The 22,865-nt window shown below is 49.7% G+C and overlaps 11 non-coding genes and 10 pseudogenes across 11 annotated transcripts; all 21 read right to left on the bottom strand.

The window, feature by feature from the left end:
• Positions 1 to 17: 17 nt before the first annotated feature.
• Positions 18 to 82, bottom strand: LOC141135520 (U4 spliceosomal RNA; annotated as a pseudogene).
• A 566-nt stretch (positions 83 to 648) lies between these two features.
• Positions 649 to 721, bottom strand: TRNAK-UUU (transfer RNA lysine (anticodon UUU)). The gene has a single exon. It is a non-coding gene; the product is annotated as a tRNA-Lys (tRNA).
• Positions 722 to 1,362: 641 nt separating this feature from the next.
• On the bottom strand, positions 1,363 to 1,503 carry LOC141135233 (U4 spliceosomal RNA). Its single transcript, XR_012243515.1, has one exon. It is a non-coding gene; the product is annotated as a U4 spliceosomal RNA (small nuclear RNA).
• A 572-nt stretch (positions 1,504 to 2,075) lies between these two features.
• Positions 2,076 to 2,148, bottom strand: TRNAK-UUU (transfer RNA lysine (anticodon UUU)). The gene has a single exon. It is a non-coding gene; the product is annotated as a tRNA-Lys (tRNA).
• A 641-nt stretch (positions 2,149 to 2,789) lies between these two features.
• LOC141135266 (U4 spliceosomal RNA) lies at positions 2,790 to 2,930 on the bottom strand. Its single transcript, XR_012243547.1, has one exon. It is a non-coding gene; the product is annotated as a U4 spliceosomal RNA (small nuclear RNA).
• A 566-nt stretch (positions 2,931 to 3,496) lies between these two features.
• On the bottom strand, positions 3,497 to 3,569 carry TRNAK-UUU (transfer RNA lysine (anticodon UUU)). Its single transcript has one exon. It is a non-coding gene; the product is annotated as a tRNA-Lys (tRNA).
• A 641-nt stretch (positions 3,570 to 4,210) lies between these two features.
• On the bottom strand, positions 4,211 to 4,332 carry LOC141135577 (U4 spliceosomal RNA; annotated as a pseudogene).
• A 997-nt stretch (positions 4,333 to 5,329) lies between these two features.
• Positions 5,330 to 5,462, bottom strand: LOC141135942 (U2 spliceosomal RNA; annotated as a pseudogene).
• Positions 5,463 to 6,629: 1,167 nt separating this feature from the next.
• LOC141135409 (U4 spliceosomal RNA) lies at positions 6,630 to 6,694 on the bottom strand (annotated as a pseudogene).
• A 566-nt stretch (positions 6,695 to 7,260) lies between these two features.
• On the bottom strand, positions 7,261 to 7,333 carry TRNAK-UUU (transfer RNA lysine (anticodon UUU)). Its single transcript has one exon. It is a non-coding gene; the product is annotated as a tRNA-Lys (tRNA).
• Positions 7,334 to 7,974: 641 nt separating this feature from the next.
• On the bottom strand, positions 7,975 to 8,115 carry LOC141135271 (U4 spliceosomal RNA). The gene has a single exon (XR_012243552.1). It is a non-coding gene; the product is annotated as a U4 spliceosomal RNA (small nuclear RNA).
• A 566-nt stretch (positions 8,116 to 8,681) lies between these two features.
• Positions 8,682 to 8,754, bottom strand: TRNAK-UUU (transfer RNA lysine (anticodon UUU)). The gene has a single exon. It is a non-coding gene; the product is annotated as a tRNA-Lys (tRNA).
• A 641-nt stretch (positions 8,755 to 9,395) lies between these two features.
• Positions 9,396 to 9,517, bottom strand: LOC141135578 (U4 spliceosomal RNA; annotated as a pseudogene).
• Positions 9,518 to 10,650: 1,133 nt separating this feature from the next.
• LOC141135338 (U4 spliceosomal RNA) lies at positions 10,651 to 10,715 on the bottom strand (annotated as a pseudogene).
• A 1,280-nt stretch (positions 10,716 to 11,995) lies between these two features.
• LOC141135303 (U4 spliceosomal RNA) lies at positions 11,996 to 12,138 on the bottom strand. Its single transcript, XR_012243574.1, has one exon. It is a non-coding gene; the product is annotated as a U4 spliceosomal RNA (small nuclear RNA).
• Positions 12,139 to 13,250: 1,112 nt separating this feature from the next.
• On the bottom strand, positions 13,251 to 13,315 carry LOC141135388 (U4 spliceosomal RNA; annotated as a pseudogene).
• A 1,280-nt stretch (positions 13,316 to 14,595) lies between these two features.
• On the bottom strand, positions 14,596 to 14,717 carry LOC141135579 (U4 spliceosomal RNA; annotated as a pseudogene).
• A 1,125-nt stretch (positions 14,718 to 15,842) lies between these two features.
• On the bottom strand, positions 15,843 to 15,907 carry LOC141135410 (U4 spliceosomal RNA; annotated as a pseudogene).
• Positions 15,908 to 17,184: 1,277 nt separating this feature from the next.
• Positions 17,185 to 17,325, bottom strand: LOC141135260 (U4 spliceosomal RNA). The gene has a single exon (XR_012243541.1). It is a non-coding gene; the product is annotated as a U4 spliceosomal RNA (small nuclear RNA).
• Positions 17,326 to 17,891: 566 nt separating this feature from the next.
• TRNAK-UUU (transfer RNA lysine (anticodon UUU)) lies at positions 17,892 to 17,964 on the bottom strand. The gene has a single exon. It is a non-coding gene; the product is annotated as a tRNA-Lys (tRNA).
• A 641-nt stretch (positions 17,965 to 18,605) lies between these two features.
• LOC141135580 (U4 spliceosomal RNA) lies at positions 18,606 to 18,727 on the bottom strand (annotated as a pseudogene).
• Positions 18,728 to 22,865: the final 4,138 nt, after the last annotated feature.

The following is a 22,865-nucleotide window of genomic DNA, read 5'->3' on the forward strand; positions in this document are numbered from 1 at the left end:
AGCCAAAGGGCCGAGAAGCAATTAGCAATAATCTCGCCTCAGTTGAACCTCATTGGCTATGATACTGCCACTGCGCAAAGCTAACCAAATCAGTGCCTGCCAACATCTGCCCTTCCTTGGAGGAGAAATTGACATTGAGGAGAGACACATAAGTGTCATCCAGTGGGCCCCTGAGCATTCTGGGACTTGGCATGTTAATGAGACAGGGACGATGCCTAAGTGGGCATTGTTTACCCACTGAATAGTGTTAGCATTTGAAAGAACTAAGGAGAATGTAAAGGGACAGGGCCCTAGATGTCAGATGCGTTTCTCCCACAGCAGTCCTGAAAGGCCACTGGGAGCGTATGTGTTTGAACAGCTATGCTGCTGAGAAAAGACCAAGGTGGAAGGATTTGGGGCCTTTGTTGAAAGTTCGCTAGATAACATGCCTGAACTGGAGCCCAGGTAAGCTGCCATAGACAAGGGTTGTTGGGAAACAGTTGGTCAAGCAATCACCTTCAGCCACCTTTATTTCTGGCAGATTCCAGGAGCCTAGAAAGGGGGAAGTTAGGACATTTCATCTCTCTGAGCCAGTGAGCATTCCCGGCAGATGTGCATAAAGACTGCCCTATTGGCAGCTCAAAGGCCTCATAGGTAAGTGAAAGGCACCGCCCGAACAGGGACTTGAACCCTGGACCCTCAGATTAAAAGTCTGATGCTCTACCGACTGAGCTATCCGGGCTCTCAAAGCTCCTCCTCCATAGCGGTCCAAGCTGCTTGAATCTTGACATGTATGGTGGAAAAAGACCATTCAGCCAAGGGGACCGGGTGCCTGAAAGCACAAGTATTTGGCTTGCCCAGGCTGGCCAATCGTCCTCTCCCGTTTAATTTTCTAGGACAGGTTGAAGATAAAAGGGAGAATCTAACCTGCAACCATGCAGATAGGGTCCAGTCCGGTACAGGTGGAGAACGCCTAAAGTTTCTGCCTTAGTTTTACCTACAGTTCAATGCTCTTTGACCGGAAACAAGGGCCTTGCAAAAAGACACCGCCCGAAAGGCTTCCTTAACCCTGGACCAACACGCTTCCAGTATTCTTAATCAGTGACTGGGTTACAAATAAAGACAGTTCACCTTGAGCCTCATGTTGCCAGGTCCAGCAGAAGAAACCCAGGCAAAAAAACGAGGTAGAGTCCACTCTGGATTACAGGCAAGTGAAGAACGAGCGGCGCGTGCCAATCACTGATTGTTCTACCCAGGCTGCGTGATGACACAAAAGCTCTCTATGGTGTCAATGGGCCCGTGACTCACTTTCTCAACTCTAACGCATCTCAGTCTGCATGTAAGAAGCCGTCACTTATCTGCTGTTGAAAACACATTGCTCAGTCTCCTCAGAGACTCTCAAAAATTGCCAGTACTGACTGTATTTCAAGTCATCGTGGCGGGGTATTGGGAAAAGTTTTCAATTAGCAATAATCACGCCTCAGTTGAACCTCATTGGCTATGATACTGCCACTGCGCAAAGCTAACCAAATCAGTGCCTGCCAACATCTGCCCTTCCTTGGAGGAGAAATTGACATTGAGGAGAGACACATAAGTGTCATCCAGTGGGCCGCTGAGCATTCTGGGACTTGGCATGTTAATGAGACAGGGACGATGCCTAAGTGGGCATTGTTTACCCACTGAATAGTGTTAGCATTTGAAAGAACTAAGGAGAATCTAAAGGGACAGGGCCCTAGATTCTCCTGTCAGATGCGTTTCTCTCACAGCAGTCCTGAAAGGCCACTGGGAGCATATGTGTTTGAACAGCTATGCTGCTGAGAAAAGACCAAGGTGGAAGGATTTGGGGCCTTTGTTGAAAGTTCGCTAGATAACATGCCTGAACTGGAGCCCAGGTAAGCTGCCATAGACAAGGGTTGTTGGGAAACAGTTGGTCAAGCAATCACCTTCAGCCACCTTTATTTCTGGCAGATTCCAGGAGCCTAGAAAGGGGGAAGTTAGGACATTTCATCTCTCTGAGCCAGTGAGCATTCCCGGCAGATGTGCATAAAGACTGCCTTATTGGCAGCTCAAAGGCCTCATAGGTAAGTGAAAGGCACCGCCCGAACAGGGACTTGAACCCTGGACCCTCAGATTAAAAGTCTGATGCTCTACCGACTGAGCTATCCGGGCTCTCAAAGCTCCTCCTCCATAGCGGTCCAAGCTGCTTGAATCTTGACATGTATGGTGGAAAAAGACCATTCAGCCAAGGGGACCGGGTGCCTGAAAGCACAAGTATTTGGCTTGCCCAGGCTGGCCAATCGTCCTCTCCCGTTTAATTTTCTAGGACAGGTTGAAGATAAAAGGGAGAATCTAACCTGCAACCATGCAGATAGGGTCCAGTCCGGTACAGGTGGAGAACGCCTAAAGTTTCTGCCTTAGTTTTACCTACAGTTCAATGCTCTTTGACCGGAAACAAGGGCCTTGCAAAAAGACACCGCCCGAAAGGCTTCCTTAACCCTGGACCAACACGCTTCCAGTATTCTTAATCAGTGACTGGGTTACAAATAAAGACAGTTCACCTTGAGCCTCATGTTGCCAGGTCCAGCAGAAGAAACCCAGGCAAAAAAACGAGGTAGAGTCCACTCTGGATTACAGGCAAGTGAAGAACGAGCGGCGCGTGCCAATCACTGATTGTTCTACCCAGGCTGCGTGATGACACAAAAGCTCTCTATGGTGTCAATGGGCCCGTGACTCACTTTCTCAACTCTAACGCATCTCAGTCTGCATGTAAGAAGCCGTCACTTATCTGCTGTTGAAAACACATTGCTCAGTCTCCTCAGAGACTCTCAAAAATTGCCAGTGCTGACTGTATTTCAAGTCATCGTGGCGGGGTATTGGGAAAAGTTTTCAATTAGCAATAATTACGCCTCAGTTGAACCTCATTGGCTATGATACTGCCACTGCGCAAAGCTAACCGAATCAGTGCCTGCCAACATCTGCCCTTCCTTGGAGGAGAAATTGACATTGAGGAGAGACACATAAGTGTCATCCAGTGGGCCGCTGAGCATTCTGGGACTTGGCATGTTAATGAGACAGGGACGATGCCTAAGTGGGCATTGTTTACCCACTGAATAGTGTTAGCATTTGAAAGAACTAAGGAGAATCTAAAGGGACAGGGCCCTAGATGTCAGATGCGTTTCTCCCACAGCAGTCCTGAAAGGCCACTGGGAGCGTATGTGTTTGAACAGCTATGCTGCTGAGAAAAGACCAAGGTGGAAGGATTTGGGGCCTTTGTTGAAAGTTCGCTAGATAACATGCCTGAACTGGAGCCCAGGTAAGCTGCCATAGACAAGGGTTGTTGGGAAACAGTTGGTCAAGCAATCACCTTCAGCCACCTTTATTTCTGGCAGATTCCAGGAGCCTAGAAAGGGGGAAGTTAGGGCATTTCATCTCTCTGAGCCAGTGAGCATTCCCGGCAGATGTGCATAAAGACTGCCCTATTGGCAGCTCAAAGGCCTCATAGGTAAGTGAAAGGCACCGCCCGAACAGGGACTTGAACCCTGGACCCTCAGATTAAAAGTCTGATGCTCTACCGACTGAGCTATCCGGGCTCTCAAAGCTCCTCCTCCATAGCGGTCCAAGCTGCTTGAATCTTGACATGTATGGTGGAAAAAGACCATTCAGCCAAGGGGACCGGGTGCCTGAAAGCACAAGTATTTGGCTTGCCCAGGCTGGCCAATCGTCCTCTCCCGTTTAATTTTCTAGGACAGGTTGAAGATAAAAGGGAGAATCTAACCTGCAACCATGCAGATAGGGTCCAGTCCGGTACAGGTGGAGAACGCCTAAAGTTTCTGCCTTAGTTTTACCTACAGTTCAATGCTCTTTGACCGGAAACAAGGGCCTTGCAAAAAGACACCGCCCGAAAGGCTTCCTTAACCCTGGACCAACACGCTTCCAGTATTCTTAATCAGTGACTGGGTTACAAATAAAGACAGTTCACCTTGAGCCTCATGTTGCCAGGTCCAGCAGAAGAAACCCAGGCAAAAAAACGAGGTAGAGTCCACTCTGGATTACAGGCAAGTGAAGAACGAGCGGCGCGTGCCAATCACTGATTGTTCTACCCAGGCTGCGTGATGACACAAAAGCTCTCTATGGTGTCAATGGGCCCGTGACTCACTTTCTCAACTCTAACGCATCTCAGTCTGCATGTAAGAAGCCGTCACTTATCTGCTGTTGAAAACACATTGCTCAGTCTCCTCAGAGACTCTCAAAAATTGCCAGTGCTGACTGTATTTCAAGTCATCGTGGCGGGGTATTGGGAAAAGTTTTCAATTAGCAATAATCACTCTATCGAAAAGCCAGTGGCGTGCAAAACACACCTCAAAAACTTCCACCCGGTGCCAAAAAAAAGTGCCCACACATAGAGAGTGAAACACAAAAACGTGCAACGGGTGTACAGAGTCCTCCACTAGGGAAGGACCTTACCCTGATCCCCCGGGGCGTTAGGCTCCGGACAGGGACTGAGGTACTCAGACAAAGGGTCCATCTGGCCGAAACCAGGCGGACCCCCACAACTGGAAGGACTGCCGAAGCAGACCAACCCAAGTACAGTGGGGCTCTCCCGAAGAGAGACCCCTCAAAGGAGAGGGCGAACCAAGCCAAAAGGCCTATGTCCACCCCCTCCCAAGACTTTCAGAGTAGGCCCGAGGACCCACACCCTACTCGCCACACAGTGACAAACGTGGATACAAAACAACCAAAAAAAGGACAAAAAGGTGACAAACAGGGGTAAAAGAAAGAGTGGGGAAGATAGTGAGATGGGAGAGTGAAAGTGGCCATTGTGCTATACAATGGCCGGCCCTCCGGCCAGGCATAAAAATTTCCCCTGGTCCTGGCCAAAAGGCCCGGCCCAAGAGGCAGGTGCGAAAAACGTGTGTTGTGGTGAAGTGACCATGGTGCCATAAAATCAAGTGCTTTCACACCGTGACTATACGGCACCCCTGAACTGCCACTTCAGGGGCACATTCATCACTGGCTTTTCGAAAAAGCCCTGACCCACAGCCCAGACCACAGCAGCCCCCACCCCAGGCAGAAAGGTATGGAGTTCTGGAAGCTTGGAGAGAGCCCTTGCCATCAGGCTTCACCGTCGTTCCATCCCTCCTACCTAATTACATTTGGGAAATACTGGCCGCTCCCCCGGTGGGAGCAAGGGGAGCCAGCGTTCTCTCCCAAATAACTGTCCAGAGCTAGAGCTGCCCCAATCCAGGCCAGAAGGCCAGGATCCCGACCCTCCGCCAAGACCGAATGGTTCTCCGTCCCCATCAGAAGGCTTCCCTTTCGGCTACAAACCGCTCCGGGTTACCTTCACTCCAGCAGGTTTTGCATAGCAACCGCAATCCCATCTCTATCTCGCCATAGATCAGGGACAGAAGCAAGCGCCACCTCCTGGAAACTGATAAGAACAGATACTAGATTTGATCTTAGCCAAAGGGCCGAGAAGCAATTAGCAATAATCACTCTATCGAAAAGCCAGTGGCGTGCAAAACACACCTCAAAAACTTCCACCCGGTGCCAAAAAAAAGTGCCCACACATAGAGAGTGAAACACAAAAAAGTGCAACGGGTGTACAGAGTCCTCCACTAGGGAAGGACCTTACCCTGATCCCCCGGGGCGTTAGGCTCCAGACAGGGACTGAGGTACTCAGACAAAGGGTCCATCTGGCCGAAACCAGGTGGACCCCCACAACTGGAAGGTCTGCCGAAGCAGACCGACCCAAGTACAGTGGGGCTCCCCCGAAGGGAGACCCCTCAAAGGAGAGGGCGAACCAAGCCAAAAGGCCTATGTCCACCCCCTCCCAAGACTTTCAGAGTAGGCCCGAGGACCCACACCCTACTCGCCACACAGTGACAAAACGTGTATACAAAGACAACCAAAAAAAGACAAAAAGGTGACAAACAGGGGTAAAAGAAAGAGTGGGGAAGATAGTGAGATGGGAGAGTGAAAGTGGCCATTGTGCTATACAATGGCCGGCCCTCCGGCCAGGCATAAAAATTTCCCCTGGTCCTGGCCAAAAGGCCCGGCCCAAGAGGCAGGTGCGAAAAACATGTGTTGTGGTGAAGTGACCATGGTGCCATAAAATCAAGTGCTTTCACACCGTGACTATACGGCACCCCTGAACTGCCACTTCAGGGGCACATTCACCACTGGCTTTTCGAAAAAGCCCTGACCCACAGCCCAGACCACAGCAGCCCCCACCCCAGGCAGAAAGGTATGGAGTTCTGGAAGCTTGGAGAGAGCCCTTGCCATCAGGCTTCACCGTCGTTCCGTCCCTCCTACCTAATTACATTTGGGAAATACTGGCCGCTCCCCCGGTGGGAGCAAGGGGAGCCAGCGTTCTCTCCCAAATAACTGTCCAGAGCTAGAGCTGCCCCAATCCAGGCCAGAAGGCCAGGATCCCGACCCTCCGCCAAGACCGAATGGTTCTCCGTCCCCATCAGAAGGCTTCCCTTTCGGCTACAAACCGCTCCGGGTTACCTTCACTCCAGCAGGTTTTGCATAGCAACCGCAATCCCATCTCTATCTCGCCATAGATCAGGGACAGAAGCAAGCGCCACCTCCTGGAAACTGATAAGAACAGATACTACACTTGATCTTCGCCAAAAGGCCGAGAAGCAATTAGCAATAATCACGCCTCAGTTGAACCTCATTGGCTATGATACTGCCACTGCGCAAAGCTAACCAAATCAGTGCCTGCCAACATCTGCCCTTCCTTGGAGGAGAAATTGACATTGAGGAGAGACACATAAGTGTCATCCAGTGGGCCGCTGAGCATTCTGGGACTTGGCATGTTAATGAGACAGGGACGATGCCTAAGTGGGCATTGTTTACCCACTGAATAGTGTTAGCATTTGAAAGAACTAAGGAGAATCTAAAGGGACAGGGCCCTAGATGTCAGATGCGTTTCTCCCACAGCAGTCCTGAAAGGCCACTGGGAGCGTATGTGTTTGAACAGCTATGCTGCTGAGAAAAGACCAAGGTGGAAGGATTTGGGGCCTTTGTTGAAAGTTCGCTAGATAACATGCCTGAACTGGAGCCCAGGTAAGCTGCCATAGACAAGGGTTGTTGGGAAACAGTTGGTCAAGCAATCACCTTCAGCCACCTTTATTTCTGGCAGATTCCAGGAGCCTAGAAAGGGGGAAGTTAGGACATTTCATCTCTCTGAGCCAGTGAGCATTCCCTGCAGATGTGCATAAAGACTGCCCTATTGGCAGCTCAAAGGCCTCATAGGTAAGTGAAAGGCACCGCCCGAACAGGGACTTGAACCCTGGACCCTCAGATTAAAAGTCTGATGCTCTACCGACTGAGCTATCCGGGCTCTCAAAGCTCCTCCTCCATAGCGGTCCAAGCTGCTTGAATCTTGACATGTATGGTGGAAAAAGACCATTCAGCCAAGGGGACCGGGTGCCTGAAAGCACAAGTATTTGGCTTGCCCAGGCTGGCCAATCGTCCTCTCCCGTTTAATTTTCTAGGACAGGTTGAAGATAAAAGGGAGAATCTAACCTGCAACCATGCAGATAGGGTCCAGTCCGGTACAGGTGGAGAACGCCTAAAGTTTCTGCCTTAGTTTTACCTACAGTTCAATGCTCTTTGACCGGAAACAAGGGCCTTGCAAAAAGACACCGCCCGAAAGGCTTCCTTAACCCTGGACCAACACGCTTCCAGTATTCTTAATCAGTGACTGGGTTACAAATAAAGACAGTTCACCTTGAGCCTCATGTTGCCAGGTCCAGCAGAAGAAACCCAGGCAAAAAAACGAGGTAGAGTCCACTCTGGATTACAGGCAAGTGAAGAACGAGCGGCGCGTGCCAATCACTGATTGTTCTACCCAGGCTGCGTGATGACACAAAAGCTCTCTATGGTGTCAATGGGCCCGTGACTCACTTTCTCAACTCTAACGCATCTCAGTCTGCATGTAAGAAGCCGTCACTTATCTGCTGTTGAAAACACATTGCTCAGTCTCCTCAGAGACTCTCAAAAATTGCCAGTGCTGACTGTATTTCAAGTCATCGTGGCGGGGTATTGGGAAAAGTTTTCAATTAGCAATAATCACTCCTCAGTTGAACCTCATTGGCTATGATACTGCCACTGCGCAAAGCTAACCAAATCAGTGCCTGCCAACATCTGCCCTTCCTTGGAGGAGAAATTGACATTGAGGAGAGACACATAAGTGTCATCCAGTGGGCCGCTGAGCATTCTGGGACTTGGCATGTTAATGAGACAGGGACGATGCCTAAGTGGGCATTGTTTACCCACTGAATAGTGTTAGCATTTGAAAGAACTAAGGAGAATGTAAAGGGACAGGGCCCTAGATGTCAGATGCGTTTCTCCCACAGCAGTCCTGAAAGGCCACTGGGAGCGTATGTGTTTGAACAGCTATGCTGCTGAGAAAAGACCAAGGTGGAAGGATTTGGGGCCTTTGTTGAAAGTTCGCTAGATAACATGCCTGAACTGGAGCCCAGGTAAGCTGCCATAGACAAGGGTTGTTGGGAAACAGTTGGTCAAGCAATCACCTTCAGCCACCTTTATTTCTGGCAGATTCCAGGAGCCTAGAAAGGGGGAAGTTAGGACATTTCATCTCTCTGAGCCAGTGAGCATTCCCGGCAGATGTGCATAAAGACTGCCCTATTGGCAGCTCAAAGGCCTCATAGGTAAGTGAAAGGCACCGCCCGAACAGGGACTTGAACCCTGGACCCTCAGATTAAAAGTCTGATGCTCTACCGACTGAGCTATCCGGGCTCTCGAAGCTCCTCCTCCATAGCGGTCCAAGCTGCTTGAATCTTGACATGTATGGTGGAAAAAGACCATTCAGCCAAGGGGACCGGGTGCCTGAAAGCACAAGTATTTGGCTTGCCCAGGCTGGCCAATCGTCCTCTCCCATTTAATTTTCTAGGACAGGTTGAAGATAAAAGGGAGAATCTAACCTGCAACCATGCAGATAGGATCCAGTCCGGTACAGGTGGAGAACGCCTAAAGTTTCTGCCTTAGTTTTACCTACAGTTCAATGCTCTTTGACCGGAAACAAGGGCCTTGCAAAAAGACACCGCCCGAAAGGCTTCCTTAACCCTGGACCAACACGCTTCCAGTATTCTTAATCAGTGACTGGGTTACAAATAAAGACAGTTCACCTTGAGCCTCATGTTGCCAGGTCCAGCAGAAGAAACCCAGGCAAAAAAACGAGGTAGAGTCCACTCTGGATTACAGGCAAGTGAAGAACGAGCGGCGCGTGTCAATCACTGATTGTTCTACCCAGGCTGCGTGATGACACAAAAGCTCTCTATGGTGTCAATGGGCCCGTGACTCACTTTCTCAACTCTAACGCATCTCAGTCTGCATGTAAGAAGCCGTCACTTATCTGCTGTTGAAAACACATTGCTCAGTCTCCTCAGAGACTCTCAAAAATTGCCAGTGCTGACTGTATTTCAAGTCATCGTGGCGGGGTATTGGGAAAAGTTTTCAATTAGCAATAATCACTCTATCGAAAAGCCAGTGGCGTGCAAAACACACCTCAAAAACTTCCACCCGGTGCCAAAAAAAAGTGCCCACACATAGAGAGTGAAACACAAAAACGTGCAACGGGTGTACAGAGTCCTCCACTAGGGAAGGACCTTACCCTGATCCCCCGGGGCGTTAGGCTCCAGACAGGGACTGAGGTACTCAGACAAAGGGTCCATCCGGCCGAAACCAGGCGGACCCCCACAACTGGAAGGACTGCCGAAGCAGACCAACCCAAGTACAGTGGGGCTCTCCCGAAGAGAGACCCCTCAAAGGAGAGAGCGAACCAAGCCAAAAGGCCTATGTCCACCCCCTCCCAAGACTTTCAGAGTAGGCCCGAGGACCCACACCCTACTCGCCACACAGTGACAAAACGTGTATACAAAGACAACCAAAAAAAAGACAAAAAGGTGACAAACAGGGGTAAAAGAAAGAGTGGGGAAGATAGTGAGATGGGAGAGTGAAAGTGGCCATTGTGCTAAACAATGGCCGGCCCTCCGGCCAGGCATAAAAATTTCCCCTGGTCCTGGCCAAAAGGCCCGGCCCAAGAGGCAGGTGCGAAAAACGTGTGTTGTGGTGAAGTGACCATGGTGCCATAAAATCAAGTGCTTTCACACCGTGACTATACGGCACCCCTGAACTGCCACTTCAGGGGCACATTCACCACTGGCTTTTCGAAAAAGCCCTGACCACCCAGCCCAGACCACAACAGACCCCACCACAGACAGGAAGGATATGGAGATCAGGAAGCCGGAAAGAGCCCTTTACCATCAGGCTCTGCCGTCACTCCCATCACTCCTCCTAATTACATTCGGGAAGTACTTGCCACTCCCTCCCCCCCTTGCAAGGCAGGAGTAAGCGTTCTCTCCCAAATAACTGTCTGGAGCTAGATCCGCCCCAATCCAGGCCAGAAGGCCAGGGTCCCGACTCTCTGGTTCAGACCCCGTGGTTCTCCATCCCCATCAGAAGGCTTCCCTTTCGGCTACAAACCGCTCCAGGTCACCTTCACTCCAGCAGGTTTTGCATAGCAACCGCAATCCCATCTCTATTTCGCCATAGATCAGGGACAGAAGCAAGCGCCACCTCCTGGAAACTGATAAGAATAGATACTACACTTGATCTTCGCCAAAAGGCCGAGAAGCAATTAGCAATAATCACGCCTCAGTTGAACCTCATTGGCTATGATACTGCCACTGCGCAAAGCTAACCAAATCAGTGCCTGCCAACATCTGCCCTTCCTTGGAGGAGAAATTGACATTGAGGAGAGACACATAAGTGTCATCCAGTGGGCCGCTGAGCATTCTGGGACTTGGCATGTTAATGAGACAGGGACGATGCCTAAGTGGGCATTGTTTACCCACTGAATAGTGTTAGCATTTGAAAGAACTAAGGAGAATCTAAAGGGACAGGGCCCTAGATGTCAGATGCGTTTCTCCCACAGCAGTCCTGAAAGGCCACTGGGAGCGTATGTGTTTGAACAGCTATGCTGCTGAGAAAAGACCAAGGTGGAAGGATTTGGGGCCTTTGTTGAAAGTTCGCTAGATAACATGCCTGAACTGGAGCCCAGGTAAGCTGCCATAGACAAGGGTTGTTGGGAAACAGTTGGTCAAGCAATCACCTTCAGCCACCTTTATTTCTGGCAGATTCCAGGAGCCTAGAAAGGGGGAAGTTAGGACATTTCATCTCTCTGAGCCAGTGAGCATTCCCGGCAGATGTGCATAAAGACTGCCCTATTGGCAGCTCAAAGGCCTCATAGGTAAGTGAAAGGCACCGCCCGAACAGGGACTTGAACCCTGGACCCTCAGATTAAAAGTCTGATGCTCTACCGACTGAGCTATCCAGGCTCTCAAAGCTCCTCCTCCATAGCGGTCCAAGCTGCTTGAATCTTGACATGTATGGTGGAAAAAGACCATTCAGCCAAGGGGACCGGGTGCCTGAAAGCACAAGTATTTGGCTTGCCCAGGCTGGCCAATCGTCCTCTCCCGTTTAATTTTCTAGGACAGGTTGAAGATAAAAGGGAGAATCTAACCTGCAACCATGCAGATAGGGTCCAGTCCGGTACAGGTGGAGAACGCCTAAAGTTTCTGCCTTAGTTTTACCTACAGTTCAATGCTCTTTGACCGGAAACAAGGGCCTTGCAAAAAGACACCGCCCGAAAGGCTTCCTTAACCCTGGACCAACACGCTTCCAGTATTCTTAATCAGTGACTGGGTTACAAATAAAGACAGTTCACCTTGAGCCTCATGTTGCCAGGTCCAGCAGAAGAAACCCAGGTAAAAAAACGAGGTAGAGTCCACTCTGGATTACAGGCAAGTGAAGAACGAGCGGCGCGTGCCAATCACTGATTGTTCTACCCAGGCTGCGTGATGACACAAAAGCTCTCTATGGTGTCAATGGGCCCGTGACTCACTTTCTCAACTCTAACGCATCTCAGTCTGCATGTAAGAAGCCGTCACTTATCTGCTGTTGAAAACACATTGCTCAGTCTCCTCAGAGACTCTCAAAAATTGCCAGTGCTGACTGTATTTCAAGTCATCGTGGCGGGGTATTGGGAAAAGTTTTCAATTAGCAATAATCACGCCTCACTCTATCGAAAAGCCAGTGGCGTGCAAAACACACCTCAAAAACTTCCACCCGGTGCCAAAAAAAAGTGCCCACACATAGAGAGTGAAACACAAAAAAGTGCAACGGGTGTACAGAGTCCTCCACTAGGGAAGGACCTTACCCTGATCCCCCGGGGCGTTAGGCTCCAGACAGGGACTGAGGTACTCAGACAAAGGGTCCATCTGGCCGAAACCAGGTGGACCCCCACAACTGGAAGGTCTGCCGAAGCAGACCGACCCAAGTACAGTGGGGCTCCCCCGAAGGGAGACCCCTCAAAGGAGAGGGCGAACCAAGCCAAAAGGCCTATGTCCACCCCCTCCCAAGACTTTCAGAGTAGGCCCGAGGACCCACACCCTACTCGCCACACAGTGACAAAACGTGTATACAAAGACAACCAAAAAAAGACAAAAAGGTGACAAACAGGGGTAAAAGAAAGAGTGGGGAAGATAGTGAGATGGGAGAGTGAAAGTGGCCATTGTGCTATACAATGGCCGGCCCTCCGGCCAGGCATAAAAATTTCCCCTGGTCCTGGCCAAAAGGCCCGGCCCAAGAGGCAGGTGCGAAAAACGTGTGTTGTGGTGAAGTGACCATGGTGCCATAAAATCAAGTGCTTTCACACCGTGACTATACGGCACCCCTGAACTGCCACTTCAGGGGCACATTCACCACTGGCTTTTCGAAAAAGCCCTGACCCACAGCCCAGACCACAGCAGCCCCCACCCCAGGCAGAAAGGTATGGAGTTCTGGAAGCTTGGAGAAAGCCCTTGCCATCAGGCTTCACCGTCGTTCCATCCCTCCTACCTAATTACATTTGGGAAATACTGGCCGCTCCCCCGGTGGGAGCAAGGGGAGCCAGCGTTCTCTCCCAAATAACTGTCCAGAGCTAGAGCTGCCCCAATCCAGGCCAGAAGGCCAGGATCCCGACCCTCCGCCAAGACCGAATGGTTCTCCGTCCCCATCAGAAGGCTTCCCTTTCGTCTACAAACCGCTCCGGGTTACTTTCACTCCAGCAGGTTTTGCATAGCAACCGCAATCCCATCTCTATCTCGCCATAGATCAGGGACAGAAGCAAGCGCCACCTCCTGGAAACTGATAAGAAAAGATACTAGATTTGATCTTAGCCAAAGGGCCGAGAAGCAATTAGCAATAATCACGCCTCAGTTGAACCTCATTGGCTATGATACTGCCACTGCGCAAAGCTAACCAAATCAGTGCCTGCCAACATCTGCCCTTCCTTGGAGGAGAAATTGACATTGAGGAGAGACACATAAGTGTCATCCAGTGGGCCGCTGAGCATTCTGGGACTTGGCATGTTAATGAGACAGGGACGATGCCTAAGTGGGCATTGTTTACCCACTGAATAGTGTTAGCATTTGAAAGAACTAAGGAGAATCTAAAGGGACAGGGCCCTAGATGTCAGATGCGTTTCTCCCACAGCAGTCCTGAAAGGCCACTGGGAGCGTATGTGTTTGAACAGCTATGCTGCTGAGAAAAGACCAAGGTGGAAGGATTTGGGGCCTTTGTTGAAAGTTCGCTAGATAACATGCCTGAACTGGAGCCCAGGTAAGCTGCCATAGACAAGGGTTGTTGGGAAACAGTTGGTCAAGCAATCACCTTCAGCCACCTTTATTTCTGGCAGATTCCAGGAGCCTAGAAAGGGGGAAGTTAGGGCATTTCATCTCTCTGAGCCAGTGAGCATTCCCGGCAGATGTGCATAAAGACTGCCCTATTGGCAGCTCAAAGGCCTCATAGGTAAGTGAAAGGCACCGCCCAAACAGGGACTTGAACCCTGGACCCTCAGATTAAAAGTCTGATGCTCTACCGACTGAGCTATCCGGGCTCTCAAAGCTCCTCCTCCATAGCGGTCCAAGCTGCTTGAATCTTGACATGTATGGTGGAAAAAGACCATTCAGCCAAGGGGACCGGGTGCCTGAAAGCACAAGTATTTGGCTTGCCCAGGCTGGCCAATCGTCCTCTCCCGTTTAATTTTCTAGGACAGGTTGAAGATAAAAGGGAGAATCTAACCTGCAACCATGCAGATAGGGTCCAGTCCGGTACAGGTGGAGAACGCCTAAAGTTTCTGCCTTAGTTTTACCTACAGTTCAATGCTCTTTGACCGGAAACAAGGGCCTTGCAAAAAGACACCGCCCGAAAGGCTTCCTTAACCCTGGACCAACACGCTTCCAGTATTCTTAATCAGTGACTGGGTTACAAATAAAGACAGTTCACCTTGAGCCTCATGTTGCCAGGTCCAGCAGAAGAAACCCAGGCAAAAAAACGAGGTAGAGTCCACTCTGGATTACAGGCAAGTGAAGAACGAGCGGCGCGTGCCAATCACTGATTGTTCTACCCAGGCTGCGTGATGACACAAAAGCTCTCTATGGTGTCAATGGGCCCGTGACTCACTTTCTCAACTCTAACGCATCTCAGTCTGCATGTAAGAAGCCGTCACTTATCTGCTGTTGAAAACACATTGCTCAGTCTCCTCAGAGACTCTCAAAAATTGCCAGTGCTGACTGTATTTCAAGTCATCGTGGCGGGGTATTGGGAAAAGTTTTCAATTAGCAATAATCACTCTATCGAAAAGCCAGTGGCGTGCAAAACACACCTCAAAAACTTCCACCCGGTGCCAAAAAAAAGTGCCCACACATAGAGAGTGAAACACAAAAAAGTGCAACGGGTGTACAGAGTCCTCCACTAGGGAAGGACCTTACCCTGATCCCCCGGGGCGTTAGGCTCCAGACAGGGACTGAGGTACTCAGACAAAGGGTCCATCCGGCCGAAACCAGGCGGACCCCCACAACTGGAAGGACTGCCGAAGCAGACCAACCCAAGTACAGTGGGGCTCTCCCGAAGAGAGACCCCTCAAAGGAGAGGGTGAACCAAGCCAAAAGGCCTATGTCCACCCCCTCCCAAGACTTTCAGAGTAGGCCCGAGGACCCACACCCTACTCGCCACACAGTGACAAACGTGTATACAAAACAACCAAAAAAAGGACAAAAAGGTGACAAACAGGGGTAAAAGAAAGAGTGGGGAAGATAGTGAGATGGGAGAGTGAAAGTGGCCATTGTGCTATACAATGGCCGGCCCTCCGGCCAGGCATAAAAATTTCCCCTGGTCCTGGCCAAAAGGCCCGGCCCAAGAGGCAGGTGCGAAAAACATGTGTTGTGGTGAAGTGACCATGGTGCCATAAAATCAAGTGCTTTCACACCGTGACCATACGGCACCCCTGAACTGCCACTTCAGGGGCACATTCACCACTGGCTTTTCGAAAAAGCCCTGACCCACAGCCCAGACCACAGCAGCCCCCACCCCAGGCAGAAAGGTATGGTGTTCTGGAAGCTTGGAGAGAGCCCTTGCCATCAGGCTTCACCGTCGTTCCGTCCCTCCTACCTAATTACATTTGGGAAATACTGGCCGCTCCCCCGGTGGGAGCAAGGGGAGCCAGCGTTCTCTCCCAAATAACTGTCCAGAGCTAGAGCTGCCCCAATCCAGGCCAGAAGGCCAGGATCCCGACCCTCCGCCAAGACCGAATGGTTCTCCGTCCCCATCAGAAGGCTTCCCTTTCAGCTACAAACCGCTCCGGGTTACCTTCACTCCAGCAGGTTTTGCATAGCAACCGCAATCCCATCTCTATCTCGCCATAGATCAGGGACAGAAGCAAGCGCCACCTCCTGGAAACTGATAAGAACAGATACTAGATTCGATCTTAGCCAAAGGGCCGAGAAGCAATTAGCAATAATCACGCCTCAGTTGAACCTCATTGGCTATGATACTGCCACTGCGCAAAGCTAACCAAATCAGTGCCTGCCAACATCTGCCCTTCCTTGGAGGAGAAATTGACATTGAGGAGAGACACATAAGTGTCATCCAGTGGGCCGCTGAGCATTCTGGGACTTGGCATGTTAATGAGACAGGGACGATGCCTAAGTGGGCATTGTTTACCCACTGAATAGTGTTAGCATTTGAAAGAACTAAGGAGAATCTAAAGGGACAGGGCCCTAGATGTCAGATGCGTTTCTCCCACAGCAGTCCTGAAAGGCCACTGGGAGCGTATGTGTTTGAACAGCTATGCTGCTGAGAAAAGACCAAGGTGGAAGGATTTGGGGCCTTTGTTGAAAGTTCGCTAGATAACATGCCTGAACTGGAGCCCAGGTAAGCTGCCATAGACAAGGGTTGTTGGGAAACAGTTGGTCAAGCAATCACCTTCAGCCACCTTTATTTCTGGCAGATTCCAGGAGCCTAGAAAGGGGGAAGTTAGGACATTTCATCTCTCTGAGCCAGTGAGCATTCCCGGCAGATGTGCATAAAGACTGCCCTATTGGCAGCTCAAAGGCCTCATAGGTAAGTGAAAGGCACCGCCCGAACAGGGACTTGAACCCTGGACCCTCAGATTAAAAGTCTGATGCTCTACCGACTGAGCTAACCGGGCTCTCAAAGTCTCTCCATAGCGGTCCAAGCTGCTTGAATCTTGACACGTATGGTGGAAAAAGACCATTCAGCCAAGGGGACCGGGTGCCTGAAAGCACAAGTATTTGGCTTGCCCAGGCTGGCCAATCGTCCTCTCCCGTTTAATTTTCTAGGACAGGTTGAAGATAAAAGGGAGAATCTAACCTGCAACCATGCAGATAGGGTCCAGTCCGGTACAGGTGGAGAACGCCTAAAGTTTCTGCCTTAGTTTTACCTACAGTTCAATGCTCTTTGACCGGAAACAAGGGCCTTGCAAAAAGACACCGCCCGAAAGGCTTCCTTAACCCTGGACCAACACGCTTCCAGTATTCTTAATCAGTGACTGGGTTACAAATAAAGACAGTTCACCTTGAGCCTCATGTTGCCAGGTCCAGCAGAAGAAACCCAGGCAAAAAAACGAGGTAGAGTCCACTCTGGATTACAGGCAAGTGAAGAACGAGCGGCGCGTGCCAATCACTGATTGTTCTACCCAGGCTGCGTGATGACACAAAAGCTCTCTATGGTGTCAATGGGCCCGTGACTCACTTTCTCAACTCTAACGCATCTCAGTCTGCATGTAAGAAGCCGTCACTTATCTGCTGTTGAAAACACATTGCTCAGTCTCCTCAGAGACTCTCAAAAATTGCCAGTGCTGACTGTATTTCAAGTCATTGTGGCGGGGTATTGGGAAAAGTTTTCAATTAGCAATAATCACGCCTCAGTTGAACCTCATTGGCTATGATACTGCCACTGCGCAAAGCTAACCAAATCAGTGCCTGCCAACATCTGCCCTTCCTTGGAGGAGAAATTGACATTGAGGAGAGACACATAAGTGTCATCCAGTGGGCCGCTGAGCATTCTGGGACTTGGCATGTTAATGAGACAGGGACGATGCCTAAGTGGGCATTGTTTACCCACTGAATAGTGTTAGCATTTGAAAGAACTAAGGAGAATCTAAAGGGACAGGGCCCTAGATGTCAGATGCGTTTCTCCCACAGCAGTCCTGAAAGGCCACTGGGAGCGTATGTGTTTGAACAGCTATGCTGCTGAGAAAAGACCAAGGTGGAAGGATTTGGGGCCTTTGTTGAAAGTTCGCTAGATAACATGCCTGAACTGGAGCCCAGGTAAGCTGCCATAGACAAGGGTTGTTGGGAAACAGTTGGTCAAGCAATCACCTTCAGCCACCTTTATTTCTGGCAGATTCCAGGAGCCTAGAAAGGGGGAAGTTAGGGCATTTCATCTCTCTGAGCCAGTGAGCATTCCCGGCAGATGTGCATAAAGACTGCCCTATTGGCAGCTCAAAGGCCTCATAGGTAAGTGAAAGGCACCGCCCGAACAGGGACTTGAACCCTGGACCCTCAGATTAAAAGTCTGATGCTCTACCGACTGAGCTATCCGGGCTCTCAAAGCTCCACCTCCATAGCGGTCCAAGCTGCTTGAATCTTGACATGTATGGTGGAAAAAGACCATTCAGCCAAGGGGACCGGGTGCCTGAAAGCACAAGTATTTGGCTTGCCCAGGCTGGCCAATCGTCCTCTCCCGTTTAATTTTCTAGGACAGGTTGAAGATAAAAGGGAGAATCTAACCTGCAACCATGCAGATAGGGTCCAGTCCGGTACAGGTGGAGAACGCCTAAAGTTTCTGCCTTAGTTTTACCTACAGTTCAATGCTCTTTGACCGGAAACAAGGGCCTTGCAAAAAGACACCGCCCGAAAGGCTTCCTTAACCCTGGACCAACACGCTTCCAGTATTCTTAATCAGTGACTGGGTTACAAATAAAGACAGTTCACCTTGAGCCTCATGTTGCCAGGTCCAGCAGAAGAAACCCAGGCAAAAAAACGAGGTAGAGTCCACTCTGGATTACAGGCAAGTGAAGAACGAGCGGCGCGTGCCAATCACTGATTGTTCTACCCAGGCTGCGTGATGACACAAAAGCTCTCTATGGTGTCAATGGGCCCGTGACTCACTTTCTCAACTCTAACGCATCTCAGTCTGCATGTAAGAAGCCGTCACTTATCTGCTGTTGAAAACACATTGCTCAGTCTCCTCAGAGACTCTCAAAAATTGCCAGTGCTGACTGTATTTCAAGTCATCGTGGCGGGGTATTGGGAAAAGTTTTCAATTAGCAATAATCACTCTATCGAAAAGCCAGTGGCGTGCAAAACACACCTCAAAAACTTCCACCCGGTGCCAAAAAAAAGTGCCCACACATAGAGAGTGAAACACAAAAACGTGCAACGGGTGTACAGAGTCCTCCACTAGGGAAGGACCTTACCCTGATCCCCCGGGGCGTTAGGCTCCGGACAGGGACTGAGGTACTCAGACAAAGGGTCCATCTGGCCGAAACCAGGCGGACCCCCACAACTGGAAGGACTGCCGAAGCAGACCAACCCAAGTACAGTGGGGCTCTCCCGAAGAGAGACCCCTCAAAGGAGAGGGCGAACCAAGCCAAAAGGCCTATGTCCACCCCCTCCCAAGACTTTCAGAGTAGGCCCGAGGACCCACACCCTACTCGCCACACAGTAACAAAACGTGTATACAAAGACAACCAAAAAAAGACAAAAAGGTGACAAACAGGGGTAAAAGAAAGAGTGGGGAAGATAGTGAGATGGGAGAGTGAAAGTGGCCATTGTGCTATCCAATGGCCGGCCCTCCGGCCAGGCATAAAAATTTCCCCTGGTCCTGGCCAAAAGGCCCGGCCCAAGAGGCAGGTGCGAAAAACGTGTGTTGTGGTGAAGTGACCATGGTGCCATAAAATCAAGTGCTTTCACACCGTGACTATACAGCACCCCTGAACTGCCACTTCAGGGGCACATTCACCACTGGCTTTTCGAAAAAGCCCTGACCCACAGCCCAGACCACAGCAGCCCCCACCCCAGGCAGAAAGGTATGGAGTTCTGGAAGCTTGGAGAGAGCCCTTGCCATCAGGCTTCACCGTCGTTCCGTCCCTCCTACCTAATTACATTTGGGAAATACTGGCCGCTCCCCCGGTGGGAGCAAGGGGAGCCAGCGTTCTCTCCCAAATAACTGTCCAGAGCTAGAGCTGCCCCAATCCAGGCCAGAAGGCCAGGATCCCGACCCTCCGCCAAGACCGAATGGTTCTCCGTCCCCATCAGAAGGCTTCCCTTTTGGCTACAAACCGCTCCGGGTTACCTTCACTCCAGCAGGTTTTGCATAGCAACCGCAATCCCATCTCTATCTCGCCATAGATCAGGGACAGAAGCAAGCGCCACCTCCTGGAAACTGATAAGAACAGATTTTTTTTTTTTTTTTTTCTTTCCACTCAGATTGAATCACATAACCTCAGCTTTGGAACAAAACACGAAACCTATACTGAGCCGTGTTCCATACATCATCGTGGCATAAAAGGTATCAAAAGGTAAAATCACTGATCATAAAACCATAAGTATAAACACCACTTAACACACTTAACCTTCACCCACCCGCCACCTAACAAAATTCCAAAAACCATCGGCCTCATCCACCCCCATACTTCTTCTTTCGACAGCCAACACAAAAAACATTTTCGCCAACACCCAATCCACGCAGTCTTTTTCAACCAATATCATTTTCTTCTTAACCAAAGCACATCGGGCTTCCCACATCACTTCCCTAACAACCGCAGACAGAATAAACATTTTACGTTGTTTCCCCTTGCCACCTCCAACCACACCCAGGACACCAGACTCAAAAGACACTCCATCAATTCCCACCACCCTTTCCACAAAACCACACAGCAAACTCCAAAACTTTCTTGCAAAAAAACACTCCCAAAATACGTGTCTTACAGTTTCAATCCCTGCACATCCTTCCCTGGGACACACCTCCCTCCTCACCAAGTCCCTAGCTTTTAAAAAGGACATAGTAGCCAAACAATTATGCAGAGACAACCATACTACCTCCTTCTGTTTGTTCGTGATGCCTTTAAACAATAAATTCTTCCAAACAATCTCTGCTTTCTTAAGGTTTAAACCAAAAATATTTGTAGGTAACTCATCCTTCCTTAACCAAGCCCATAACGTCTCTTTTTTCCGAGCCCCTTCCCCCAGCATCTGCAACTGATTTCTCTGAAAAAAGGAGGACATTTTTAAATAATACACAGGGGTTAACATTGACATGGGCTTTGTAAGGTCCCTTGCACACCACCCCCACTTCAGCAAAGGCCATCCAATTAAGTAGCGCATTAATGCAGCTGTCTTCCCACCTGCCAAGAAAGTCCTAAGGTGGACCATCCACCACTGGACCTCCAAAAATCGTTCAACATTGGGGAAGTTGTACCCACCCTGCTGAACTCTCTTCATGACCACCTCTCTGGAAACTTTCTCCATCTTAGACCCCCAAAAAAATAAAAAAAGCATCCTTGTGATCTTCTGAACCATTCTCTTGTTAGGGGGGAAAACTACCGAAAAATACATCAGCAAAGGAAGGATTACTGCCTTTACAATCAAGGTTTTGCCAGAAAATGAGAGCCTCCTAGTTTTCCACAGACTTAACTTTTTACCAACTTTCTCCATCCCCTTCACTGTATTTACTTGGTTTACCAGGTTCCTCTCAAAATGCACTCCCAGCACATCCACCTCCTGCACACTCTTAAGTTTACTTTGGGATACATCGCACGTGCCACTTAACACACAAACACTACTTTTGCCCCAGTTAACACACAACCCGGACACCACACCAAAAATACCAAGCTGCAACTCTGCTCTTGACACATCCCTTGCAGAGTTACACAGAAAGTTGATATCATCCATGTAGCCAAGCATCTTGACCGGTTCATTCCCACACCCTGGTACAAACATTCCCTTAAAACATTTGTCCCTCCATACATGTCTTAACAGGGGCTCCATCACGCAAATAAAAGCGACGGGTGACAAAGGACACCCCTGCCTCACCCCGGACCTCACCTCCACCTCTTCAGACAGCTCCCCATTTACAAGAACCTGACTACTAATTCCCTGATACAAACATTCTACCACATTAACAAAATCATCAGGGACCCCCATCTGCCTCAACACTGTGAAGAGGAACTTGTGAGCCACCCGGTCATAAGCCTTCTCGAGATCAATGCTAGCCACAGCCAAAGGCATGTTGTTGCATTGGGCGTAGAACACCAGATCCCGCAGGAGGATTAAGTTATCGGAAATCCTCCGACCGGGAACGGCACACACCTGCCATTCTCCAATGACACTACCCACTACCCTTCTCATCCTGTCAGCAAGTACTTTGGCAAAAATCTTGTAATCACTGTTGAGCAGTGAAATAGGCCGCCAATTCCTGATATCCCGCTGATCTCCTTTCTTCTTATAAAGTAAGGTAATAATTCCCTTCTTCATCGAGGCTGAAATTCTCTTTTCTTCCATACAGGTCCTAATTACCTCACACAGCTCGTCTTTCAAGATTGGCCAGAACTCAGCGTAGAAATCCACAGGTAAGCCATCCCCACCAGGGGTCTTGTTCTTTTTCATCTTCATCACCACGTTCTTCACCTCTTCTTCCTCCACCGGGTCTAGAAGCAACTCCACGTCTTCTGTCTTCAAATTCCCTTTCACCACCTCACAGTACTCCTGCATTTCTTCTTCCGTCACACCCCCACCACCACCGTATAATTTGGCGTAGAAGGACCTAATGGATTCCACCATTCTATCACCTCTCACCTCCTCCTCTTTATCCAACACCGACAGGAACATCTTCTTCGACCCAAACGACTTCTTAAAGAAATAAGCAGAACACTGCTCATCCTCCTCCATCTCTTGCACCTTAGATCTAAAGATAATGCTTCTCCCTCGATCCCTAAGCATAGCACTCCTGGCCTCACGTACTTCCCTCAATTCTTCCTCCACCTCCACCCCCAGCCTCTTACACTTAAATAGGAAATGCATCTTGTCCACCAACCTCCTCGCATCTTCACGCTTTCTCCTGGCCGCCTCCACACCCAATTTCTTAAAGAAGCCACTTATCCTGACCTTTGCCCAATCCCACCACACCAAGACATCCTCAAAATCACGCTTTTTGAATTTAACCCATTCATAAAAGTCTTTAAACTTAGACACTACACCTTCTTCCTTTAAACTTGAACAGTTCAATTTCCATGCTCCCCTCCCACACACACTGGCACCATCAAGAAAGAAGGAGCCGGTAAGCATGGCATGATCCGAAAAAGGCACTAGGCCAGTCTGATACCCATTTATCTTCAAAGCTGGGGATACAAAAATAAAGTCGATCCTGGATCGCACAGACCCCTTGTCGGAAAAAAAGGTAAAAGAAATATCATTCCCCTGCACAACACAGGCAGTATCTTGAAG

Source organism: Aquarana catesbeiana, linkage group LG03, assembly GCF_042186555.1.
Source record: "Aquarana catesbeiana isolate 2022-GZ linkage group LG03, ASM4218655v1, whole genome shotgun sequence".
NCBI classification, from domain to species: Eukaryota; Metazoa; Chordata; class Amphibia; order Anura; family Ranidae; genus Aquarana; species Aquarana catesbeiana.